This window comes from Sceloporus occidentalis, unplaced genomic scaffold (genome assembly GCF_023333645.1).
Source record: "Sceloporus occidentalis isolate IW3139 unplaced genomic scaffold, rSceOcc1.0.p SCAF_5, whole genome shotgun sequence".
NCBI lineage: Eukaryota > Metazoa > Chordata > Lepidosauria > Squamata > Phrynosomatidae > Sceloporus > Sceloporus occidentalis.
Window position 1 is genome coordinate 61083152 of NW_028316985.1, and position 12399 is coordinate 61095550.

The window sequence follows — 12399 nt, forward strand, 5'->3', positions numbered from 1 at the left end:
TAGCTTTTGGAAACTATTGACCAGACTGTATTTGCAGTCACCAATTGTTCAACGAAAGCCCATGCTCTGCAATGTCCTTACTATCAAAGCTTCAAAAAATTTCCTTTAGAGGCCAGAGTTCCCACAATCCAATAGCTAGCAAGGGCTGGAGGATTCCAGTAATCTAAAAAAAATGTTTTTTTTTCTAAGCTCTGACTCTTACAGAAATATAATTAAAGCTGTTATCTTGTATACTCTTAGACAGATGTAAGTTCCATTGAGCATAGCGCACACACATTGTACACACTCGGCTGGGTTGCACAGTATGGCAAAGCAATTTAAGTCAGGATTTAGCCCCACTCAGACCTCAAAACTAGAATGCATCTAAGCTCATACAGAGTGCCTTTCCTTGTGTCTCCATGCCCAACACCTGCACAACAACTAGGAAACAGCTGTCTTTAACCCTGTTCCTCATCTTTTGAGAAGTGACAGTTTAGAAAACTCTGGTTTAAAATAAGGCTGAGTACAAGGTATAGCATGTGATAGGGAATTGCTGCAAAATTTTGTCCCCTCCCAATACCTTCTCCACATCTAATATGATAGATAACTACTCTAATTCACACAGAAACAAACACACAGAAAACTAGCGCATGGAAAGTCACTGTGGGCCTGCTGGATGGATTACTCTAGGAGATGCAGTATTAAAAGTCACATCCCAAGGCTCTGTTGAAAGCCATCTTTTTTACGGGAAAGATGTATCTGGAGCAGATATCTTAGGATCAACCTCAAAGAAAGATGCTCATACTGTATAACATTTTTTGTGTGTGTACACTTCCAAGAAGTAAGAATTTCAAGATGTTCCAGAGATTACAGAAGGTTCGGTTTCTTTTACAGCAAGGGTGTTGGAAATGTATGCCATTTCTGTGACCTTATGCCCTGTAACTTTTTTTATCACATGCATATAGCTTTAACATGAGACGAAGCTTCACAACATTAAATATACTTTTGTTACCCTCATATTTCTGCAACCTTTGCAGACTCACACAACACAGACCGACTTCCTCTTACAGTCAAATATCTCTCTTACTCCTCCCCTTATCTAGTGGCCAAGGGGAAGGAAAATCAACCCACCACCTAAGGCCATTCTCACTCCACCCTGCTCCAACCAGCACTGACTCTGTGTTGCCCATTTCCACCAAAAAGCATTTTTTTATATTTATTGTTATAACAATAACAATACAGCAAACCACACTGTGATAATCTGCAACAGAACCTTCCAATGTCCATCCTTTTGTTCATCACACCATAGCTTTATAGCCAGAGCGGTTAGAAGTGTCATCCTTCAGCACCCCACTCACCAGTGCCATAGAACTCCTTCGCTCAGTATGACTGCCTAGCTTTTAAGGTGGGCTTTGGGCACATTTGCAGGCATGGCAATGGTACCGTGATCATAAACATGAGTTCAAAACAGTTACAAGGTTGCATGGAGACTACGCATGAATACCAGGTGCTGTGGCTATATTTCAGAGGAAGGAACTGGTAAAATACCTCTATTCTTTGACTAAGAAATCCTTACGAAAATCATGGAATCATCAAAACTTGGAGCAACTTGGAGGCACACACACACACACAAACAAGGCTAGCTTATGGCTCCATAACTGCCTAACAGGATGCTAACCATAGGCTTTAATGTGGAGGGATCCCTAAATAGTAAAATACAAACAAAACTATAAAATCCAGAACCTATTAACTCTAGTGAAAATTAAAAAAAGATACTGAGGCTAATCCTAAAACTGCAATTTAGTCATATGTCCATCAGGTTATTAATTCTCTTTCCAATTTTAAAGGCTAACAATGTAAAAATAGGCACTTGACATAGGGAAAAGCATCTGCCAGGAAACAGTTTATCCATTCTGTTTCAGAATCCATGAAATTGCCAATAATCCAATTCAACGGCCTTCTTCTTGTTGCGTCATAAAAGGGGCATTGAGGAACATAAGGTTTAGTATCTTCCACTTGTCCCAGCCCACAAAAATAAAGTACTCAGGAAATGGCACTTGGTTGTACAAAAGACTCTCACTTTCTAGAGGCTTTTGGGATCACAAAGCACTTTGTATTAGCTCAAAAATGTGCTTCTGACAAACTGAAGCAGGACTCTTCCATTTCTGGCTGATGCAGCACTACCAAATTTCAGCAGCCATGGGGGGAAGGTTTGCAACCCACAATAGGTTTGCAACCCACCACATTTGGTGCAGAAAAACTGATCCCCCAGGCCCATCAAATTTGTCCACCTCTGAGCTATAACTTCTTGGGCCAACTTTGCTCCCATTGATATGTGCTATGGGTAGGTCCCTTTATATTGACTCCACCTTGTGGTGACCCCATCATAGGGTTTTCTTGGCCAGATTTATTCAAAGAAAGTTTGATTTTGCCTTTCTCTGAAACTGAAGAGGGGTGTGACCTGCCCAGGTTCACACAGTGGGTTTCCATTGAAGGGATCTGAGCCCTGTTCTCTCACAATCCTAGTCCAATATGCAAACCACAACACCACAAAGGCTGTCTCACTGAGATACAACTCTTGAAATGTACTGATGATCAATAGTCTGTTGTCAGGTCTTCAAAGGCACTGATATCTCCTATTACAAAAATTAGATGTCAAGAATTAAAAAGTCAGAAGAGGGTCAAGAATTAGAAAGTTAGGAAAGATTCCTGAGAACACTGGAACTAATTCCCATCCCACAGTAGCATAGATTTTACATTCCCGTTTACATCAGTTGAAACAAAAATTCCTTTAAACAGCAGACAAAAAATTAGCTCTCCTCTTTTTGTGCATTACAGAAAATATAAATCACAAACATAGGGCAGTGATGTCATTAGCCTTGGTGTCACTCATCCTCTGAGGTGTCACCTGGCGCAATCCACATCCCCACACCTCCTGGTGACACCACTGATATAGGGTTACTTATATTGTAGTAATAATGCAGTTTGACACCACTATCATGGCTTCATTTTACAGAGTCCTGAGAATTGTAGTTTTGTGAGGCACCAGACACTTTGACAGAGAAGTCTGAAGCCCATGTAAAACTACAAATCCCAGGGTTGTCTAGGATGGTGCTATAGCATTTAAAGTGGTGTCAAACTGCATTATTTCTACAGTATAGATGCACCCTAAGGTTGCCTCTTTGTATGTGTTCTCATGTAGAGGTCCCCACAAGGTAGGGAAGTACACCACATGCCCAAGTGCTTCATTGTGGAATTTAATCTTTACAGACACCCAGTACATCGGAGGGCTGTTTGCCTTTTATTTAAAAACACATAAGATCTTCACTGTATAATGTATGTATTGTTGTTATTGTTAACTGCCCTTCGGCCAATCTCAACTCATAGCAACATTGTGGATAAGACATCCCCAAGACCCCCTGTTCTCCATGGCTCTGCTTAGGTTCTGAAAATTTAAGCCCATGACCTCCCTGGTTGAGTCTAACCATCTAGCATTCAGTCTTCCGCTCTTAATACTACCCTCTACCTTTCCCAGTAAGTGGTCAAAGTATAAAAAAAACTCAATTTGATCATCTTGGCTTCCAAGAAGAGGTCAGGCTTGATCTGTTCAAGGACCCATTTGTTTACCTTTTTGGCTGTCCACAGTATCCTCAGCACTCTTCTCCAGCACCACAGCTCAGAAGAGTTGATTTTCTTCTTATCTGCTTTCTTCAATGTCCACATGGTAATGGGAAATACTATGCATTTATTACATATACAATAAAGCTAATTGCATGTATTACTATTAATGATGCTTTCTGTAGCACTTTTCCACCTACAAGGAATAGGGCCATTACAACATATGCATAAGCAATGCACAGAAACAACAGACCTATTTCCTCATACATAGTCTAATGCATGGCATCTAATTTAAGTATTTCATAGTCACACTTCCACAGAGGTGAACCTCGGTTCCAATAGAAGTGTTCAGTAGCAATATGAATCCTAGAGTACTTTTAAGGAAAGAAACAAAATTTGCAATTGTGTACCATGTTGATTTACTCATAAGTAGATCCCACTGGGATGTGCATAAGAATTTAGGGCCCGAACAGACAGGCCAAAATAAAGCTGCTTCGGGTCACTTTGGAGGTATGCTGTTTAAATGACACACACATCTTAAGAGGCCCAAAGCTGCACCAACACTTGTTTATTTATTGATTGATTTATTTAGTTTCCTCATTTAGCTCCTTTGCGATACACCCTAAATTTTTATCCTTGACATATCCAACGGTCGTAGCAAAAAACCATAATTTCGGCTCCCAAAAACTTGCCCTTGCCCTATACACGCGATTGACTTACAGTCAAGTATCTACAGCTGTCTCAAAGGTGCTACAGGGCATAGTTTTTTGTGGGATTTTTGGGTTACCATGTTCTAGAAGAGTTTCTTGCTGACATTTCCCCAGCATCTATGGCTGGCATCTTCAGAGAATGCTTGCCTGGAAAGGAGTTGGGTATGTATGTACTGTGTGACCCTCCTTTCCCAGGGTCGCACAGTACATATATACCCAACTCTTTTCCAGGCAAGTATTCTCTGAAGATGCCAGCCATAGATGCTGGGGAAATGTTGGGAAGAAACTCTTCTAGAAAGTCACCACATAGTCCGAAAAAACCCACCCAAAAAAAGCCTATGGGCGGTTGCCATGAAAGCGTTCAACTTCGCAGTGCCACAAGGCCTCTCTCGGTACTGATTTCAGAGACTAACATGGCCCTAACTTTGAATTCAACCTCTGGAAACCAGACTTGAACTCCTTACCCAGCCATGGAAACCCCACTGAGGTGACCTTGGGCTAGTCCCACTCTCTCAGACTTTCACAGCCCCTGGCCAAACAACAACCACAACAAAATGAAAAACTCACAAAAAACTATGGATACCGGCCATGAAAGTCTCCGAGTTCACATAAAATAAATAAAGGTATGTCTGCTGGGATTTTGTAAGAGTTGGGGTTTGGGTTTTGTTTTTTTTGTTTGTTTGTTTTTGGATACTGTTTTATTTTGTTTTATTTTTGCTTCACCTGAAGAAACCTTGCCCACAAGGAAAGCCCAGGGTAGGGTCGCCATGGGTGGGAAAGGCCTTGAGGGTACACAACAACAACAACAACAACAACAACAAGAGGGAGGTCAAGAAGAGGGAGGCAGAGAAGGCGGGAAAGGAGGGCGGGGAGAGGCGCATAAAAGGGCTGCTGAGGCTTGGCAGTCTCTCTGTCAGGCTCTGGAGCCTGGCTGGCTCTTGTTGCGGGAGGCATTGGCGGAGGCCGGGGGCCCGCCTTGGAGGTGGGTGCTATCCCCGCCGCCGCCGCCGCCGCTGCTGTTTTCCTCGGCTCTCGGTGCCAACTCTCCGCCTGGGCAGAGCGAAGCAGGAGCAGCCCCGGCGGCAGGGAAAGGACCCGCTTCCCACCCGGGAGACTTGCTCCACTCCTTGCCATGAGGCGCCCGGATCCCAGGTGAGCCTCCTCCTGTTCCTCCTCAGCATCAGGCTTTTTAGGGGGGATGCCACCATCTCCTTTTCTTCTTGGTGGGTGCCTCCAAGTCCTCTCCAAGGCTTGGCAAGGTTTCTCCGGAGAGGGGTTTGGCATTGGACATGGCCATCCCCTGAGGCTGAGAGAGTGTGACTTTTGCCCAAGTGGGTTTCCATGGCTGAGGGGGGAATCCAGACTTTCCACAGTCACGAGCCTCTGTCTCTCTCTCTTGTGGTTTGCCTTCAATCCCTTATGGCGACCCTACGGAGGGGTTTTCTTGGCAAGGTTTGTTCAGAAGGGGTTTGGCCAAACCCTAAGGCTGAGAAAGTGTGACTTGGCCCAAGGCACCTCCCCTGGGGACTTCCTAGCTGGGATTCGAACCCAGAGTCCAAGGCTCAAAGAACGACGCCGGGCTGGTCCTTCCTTTCAGTGGAAACTGAAGCTGGAGGCGAAGGGTTTGCGGTGGCTGCCATCCTCTGGCGCGATCACAGCCCTGGCATTTCAGAGGAGTTTATAAGGCTGCATCCACACTGGAGAAATACAGTAAGCCGGTTTGGCACCGCTTTAACTCTTTGTCTGGCTCAAGGCTATGGAATTCTGGGAGTTGGAGTATGTTGTGGGCATATTCCAACTCCCAGAATTCCATAGCCTTGAGCCAGGATAGTTAAAGCGGTGCCAAACCGGGTTATTTCTCCAGTGTGGATGCAGCCCTTATGATGTGAAATTTTGAAAACACCCCTCTCCCCTTCTCCTCCATCAACAGCCACCAAGATTGGAACCCTCTTCATCACCAGAACAGGGAAGTGTCAACTTGTAGTCTTCCAGATGTGGATGAACCACAGCACCCATCATCCCTGACTGCTGCCCAGAGAACGCCAACCCAACACCACCTCTGGAAAGCCATGGGTGCCCCCAGAGTGGTTTCCAAAGCCTGCCACCACAGCTCTGTAACATGGTTTAGTCTGAGGAACTAGGCTGTAGTGGGTACTTTGGCAGCAAGGGTGGCAACATGTCCTGCTTTTCTGTTTGAGGGGCTCCTGGGTTTAAAATAGTGTCTATAAAGATCTAAAGAAGAAAGAATCCCAAGGAAGGAAACAGGGACCTATGATGAACAGCTTGTATCTGCGGTGACAGCCAGGATCATCAGTTTGAAATGTCTTGTCCCTATTATTTTGGTACAACACAAAAAGTGTATGGTATTACATTTCTGTTGAGGTGTAATAGTGCTTTCAAAATGTGTATATAGTTGTTGTGTGCCTTCAAGTCATTTCCAACTTATGGGGCTTTCTTGGCAAATTACTTCAAGGGGGGGGGGGGTTGCCATTGCCATCCTTTGAGGCTGAGAAAGTGTGACTTGCCCAAAGTTCCCCAGTGGGTTTACATGGCCAAGCTGGGATTCAAACCTGGTCTCCAGAGTCATAGTCCAACACTCAAACCACTACACTATGGTGGCTCTCGTGCATAAAGTAACTATTTCTAAATATGCATCTGTGCCTATGTTTTTGGATCTGTAGCATATGCACCTTTTAAGAAACACTGTGTATTCTGTCCTTTTGGGGGGAGATATATATTACTCTTTTCCTCCCCACTGCCACCACTAAATTTCTATCAGAAGAGAACAAGGAGAGAGCAGATTTAAAAAATGAAGGGGCAAAGTAATAAGGTTAGGGAGCAGATTGTGTATACACTTAGCCTCAAAAAGTAGTAATGAAGCAAAGAACTGAATCTCTAATGCTGGCACCAAACCTATTGGAGGAAGAAGGCAGAGATTTCAGTGGATCTGAAAAGAAACGTATTTACATGGCCATCTGGTTACATGGGAGTATATCCCATAACATTCAATAAGATCTACTTCTGCCTAGACATGTGTAAGGAGATGTGGTGCTGAGGCATTTTAAAAATGGAAATGAATTATAGATGGAAGTACTATGTCTGAATCAGGTAGATAATTAGGAAGCGGCATATTGCCATCAGCTTCCCGTTGGGAGAAGGTGGAGTGTTAAATTTAATAGGAGAGCATCCAGAAATAGTGAGATGCTACTTGTAAGATCTAGGACTGAGCTGAAATAAAGTAGGATATGCAAAGGTTGTAATACTGTCAGGTTACGCTAAAATGGAGTAAAGGCAAATACTATTTTTTGACAAGCCTGGCACACTAATTTTTGAATGAACCCAAGACTTCTTGGTTACTGGTACTTGTTGATGTAATCCTTCTTTGTGTTGACATAGGGCATTACATTGAGAAAAACTAGGGATTATCGTTTTATGCAGATAAAATGGGTGGGGAGTACTGGAACTCTGAATGCACTCCTAACCACTGACATCCAAGCTCTTCTGGGACAAAGAACACAATAAACACAACTCTAAGGAGCAATGGAGAGAATCGGGAATGTTTGTTGTTGATCTTGTTGTTGTGTGCCTTCAAGTCAGTTCTGACTTATGGCTTCCCTAAGGTGAACATACGATGGGATTTTCTTGGCAAATTTTTTCAGAGGGGGAGTTTGCCCTTGCCTTCCTCTGAGGCTGAGAAAGTGTGACCTACCCATGGTCACCCAGTGATTTTCAAAACCTCAACTCCCAGTGTCCTAATCCATCACTCAAAGCGCTATATTATGCTATGCTGGCTCTCTTGGGTATGTTTAGCGTGGAGAAATCTGAAAGGTGACTTAATAGCCATTGTAAAGTATTTGAAGGGATGTTATGTAGAATATGGACCCAACTTGTAGCAAATGAATTAAATCAGAAATGTAAGCAATGTATTATTTTAATAAGATACTATTTCCTTTTTACTACAAATAATTGTGTGAAGAAATAATTCAAATTATGAGAAAGTGCTGATACACAAATTTATTAATCAGATGAGTGAAAAAGAATAATAATGATGTCAAGGAAACTGGTACAATTTATTTCTTTTGTAATTAAATCTTATAGTAATAAAAATATTTTTCCCCAAAAAAAGAAGAAAATGGAGCCAGCTTGTTTTCTGCTGTGCCAGAAACTGGAACACAAACCAGAAATTCTTTGCAATATTTAGGCTGAATCTCTTTTCTTGCAATTTTATTCCACTGGTTTGTGTTCCGAAACAGTGCAAGGGGCATGTATCACAGATAGATATGAAAGAATTTCTTGATTGTGAAAACAATTCAACCATGGAAGTGGCTACTTTGGAGGCTGGTGTATTTTCCCTCTTTGGAGGTCTTTAAACAAAGGTTGGATGGACATCTTTCAGGAGTGCTTTAGTTATGTATTCCTGGACAACTGGACACATGGGCTTGGTATTTTTTTTTATTCCAGTTTTTTAATAAGTCTTTATTAAATTATTTTAACATATACAGTATACAATTCCAGTTGATCACTTCAAAATTTGGTGCCTACATCATGTAGATTTTAACAAATTAAAATTTATCTGGGCTTCCCCCCTTCTTTTAACATACTAAAACATGTATGTTATCATTTGCAACTTTATATTATAATCACATACAAAATTTTGCAATTTGTAGTGTTTCTGTTAGGGATTCCCCCTACTCCAATCCATTCCCATCCATTATCATTAGTTTTCTGTCCTCCAGCCATGCTTATTCATCATTGCATTACTTCCTTTTTGTCTTCTCCCCAACACCTCATGTTTCTCTTTATTCCTTTCCCTCCCCACCTCTCTCTCTTCCTCCCCCACCCCACTGCATATACACATTCATTTCAGACTTTCATATCTATCTGTGATACATGCCCATTGCACTGTTTTGGTTACATAAGCAAGAGTTCTCAAAGTCTAGACATTGGTACTGGCATTTTCTGATTCTGGTTCTTGGTAGTTACATTTCTGTGTTTCACTGTGTTCCTTCAGTGAACATAAGGTGGTGTACATGGTTGTCCATCATGACAACCCTGTAGGATAGGTCTATCTGAGAGAGAATGACTAATCCATGACCACTCAATGAGTTCCCTAGCTCACTGGGGACTAGACACTGACTAGATCTTCCAAAACCTAGTCCAATCCCTTTAACTGCTGCATTAGATTAGCTACCTTCTATCTAGATTGTGGTCATAAGTAAACTTAGAAAAATCCAATGATGTTCATGTTTGACACAATCAGCATAGAAGCATAGAATAGTCAATAAGATTAATTTTATGAATCATACAGCATTTCTAACTGTAGTAGCTTCTTTCTCTATTTTTAATAGTGTTCGCTCGTTATTATTCTGTTTCAGTGTTCTGTGTTCTACTTATTGGCCATAATCCAGAGTTTTGTACATTATCTATATGTGTTCTTGGACACTCAAACTACAGCTAAGAACCTTTACTTTATTAGTAAAGTCATATGATGAGACAACATGACTCATTGTAAAAGACAGTCATGCTTGGAAAGTGTGAGGCAGCAGGAAAAGACACAGGAGGATAGACTAAGGACTAACACACAGGAGGCAAGTTCCCAGAATCCTCCAGCCAGCATAATCAGTGGTTGTGGGGCTCAGAGAGGAGCAGTTCAGAGAAGTAACTTTTCCAAGCTCTGACTCAAACAATAACCTCTCTGTAAAGGATTGTTGAGGATAGGGTGTCTTGTAGATGTCTCATTCATAGGGTCACCATACCTTGAGATGGACGTGAAGGTAGTTAATGACAAAAATTCAAGGGCAGAAATCAGCAGCCCTGTTTCTTATCTTCATCTAAAAAAGGAAGGAAAGTGACATTGTGTTTCCCATATATTTTCCTCTAGAGAGTGGTTGGTTCTTTCTTTTGAATCCCCCATTCAATGTCAGGCCCTCCAAAAGTAGAACCAAGGAATGATAACATCCAGTTCACACAAACCAGTTTCCATGTGCACATATCTCATCATTGGGACACATGGGATGCACCTGTGGAATTGCAAGGATACTCTACTCTAAGGTCAGCAATTCCAGCCTGCTTCACACTACTGAGATCACCGGCTATATATTTCAATCTCTACAAAAGAGGATACCATGGATTACAGTACAGTAGACCCTTGGTATCCATTGGGCTTTGGTTCCAGGACCCCCTGTAGATACCAAAATCTGTGGATGCTTAAATTCCATTGAATACAATGGAATAGTGAAATGGTTTCCCTTATATAAAATGGCAAAGACAAGGCTTGCTTTTCAAGCTGTGGATGGTTGTATCCGTGGATGAAAAATCTGTGTATACAGAGAGTCGACTGTTACTATCAGAGCAACAAAATAGTGCTCAAAATTTTGCAACAAGCACTTTTACCATACATGAAACAAGAAATGCCCGTTGCCCCAATATGGGCTCAGAAAAGGAAAAGGCACCAGGGATAAAATGAAAACATAAGTTGAGAGGAGGCTTTAATTTTGGAAAATTATTTCAAAATGCTATGGTTGAGAGTGTCTGGAAATGGTTTCAGGGGTCAAAACACCTCTGTTCTGCCTAGAATTTATCACTTGGGTAAAATATCATATTCACTTAATTTTGCCGTGCAATAGCATACATTTCCTGCTGCAAATGTAACAGTACTTTCCTCTACAGCATGGTTAGAAAACACATGGCCCTCCAGATGTTGTTGGACAGACTTCAGTTCCATCAGCTGGAACTGAATTGGCCAGGGACAATGAGGGGTATAATCTTCAGACAATATATGGGAAAAAATGCTTCTCAGCAACATCCATTCCACTCTTTTTAAATGCTTCATTTCAAGCAAATTGATAAGCTGAAAATAAAGCATAAAATTTGAACATGTTCATGCAGAGCTAACACTTGTGGAGGTGTGTGCAGGTGCTATTGCAGATCATTTGCTCTGAGAATTGATTAAGAGTTTTTGTAAGCATAGAACTTATGATGCTCTCACCCAGATAACAAAACATTTTTCAATCCAATCACAACAGGTGTATTAAAGATGCTGTCCTATATTTACTTAACAAGGACTTCATCCCATTAAATTTGGTGCTATATAACTTTGTCATTGTTGTTAATTGCTATCCAGTCAGCTGCAACTTATAGTGATGAATTGAATGGGAGACCTCCAAGACACCTTCACTAATAGCCCTGGTCAGATATTGTAAACTCAGGGTTGTGGTTTCCTTGACTGAGGACACCATCACACGGAGGAGGCAAGCACCATGAAAACATAATTAAAATGTGGTACAGTACGCCTTACGCAGCTTCCAGCATACGCTGGAAGCTGCATTGGAAGAAATGGTGCCACACGCCAGAAAAAGTAATGGTGCATGTGCCCATGGCGCGCCCGTGCTGCCGTGCCACCACGAGCATGAGCCCCATTGGCTTTAATGGGGCTTGAGCTTACATGGAATTTCCCTTACGCGAGGGGTCCGGAATGGATCCCCCGCGTAAGGGAAAGGACTACTATAATAGTACGATTGGGGGTAAGATTATCACACTCCCATGCTCTTCTGTTCATGTCCCGTGTATAAGCTGTAATGGACATATGTTTGGTAATAACGGAAAATCCCATTATTACCCAAAGATGCTTCCATTACAGTTTACACATGGGACATGAATAGAAGTGTGCCAGAGTGTGATAATCTTCCCCCCCGATCACACAATTACCATGTTTTAATCATGTTTTCATGACACTTGCCTCTCGCGTGATAGAGTCATTAGTCTACCCTCCTGTGTCTTTAATTGCTACCTCACACTTTCCAAACATGGCTGTGTTTTGCAATGAGTCATGTTGTCTCATCACATGACCAAAGTACGATAGCCTCTATTTGGTCATTTTGGCTTTTAGGGGGGAGTTGAGGCTTGATTTGGTCTAGGTCCTATTTAATGGTCACTTTAGCAGTCCATTCTACCCCAGAACCACATTTCAAATGAGCTGATTTTCTTCTTATCTCCTTTCTTCATGCCTAATTTTTAAAATGATAGACACTATAAAATATAATGACATGGACAGTTCTGACTTTTATATTATATGATATATCTTTACATTTGA

At 41.9% G+C, this 12399-nt stretch overlaps 1 protein-coding gene across 1 annotated transcript in view; it reads left to right on the forward strand.

Moving 5' to 3' along the window:
* Positions 1 to 5235: 5235 nt before the first annotated feature.
* The window catches only part of AMIGO2 (adhesion molecule with Ig like domain 2), a 29076-nt gene continuing 21912 nt past the window's right edge, over positions 5236 to 12399 (forward strand). Inside the window, exon 1 of the mRNA XM_089524239.1 lies at positions 5236 to 5459. The gene's annotated coding sequence lies outside the window, so the exon portion shown is untranslated. The remainder of the gene's footprint in view (positions 5460 to 12399) is intronic.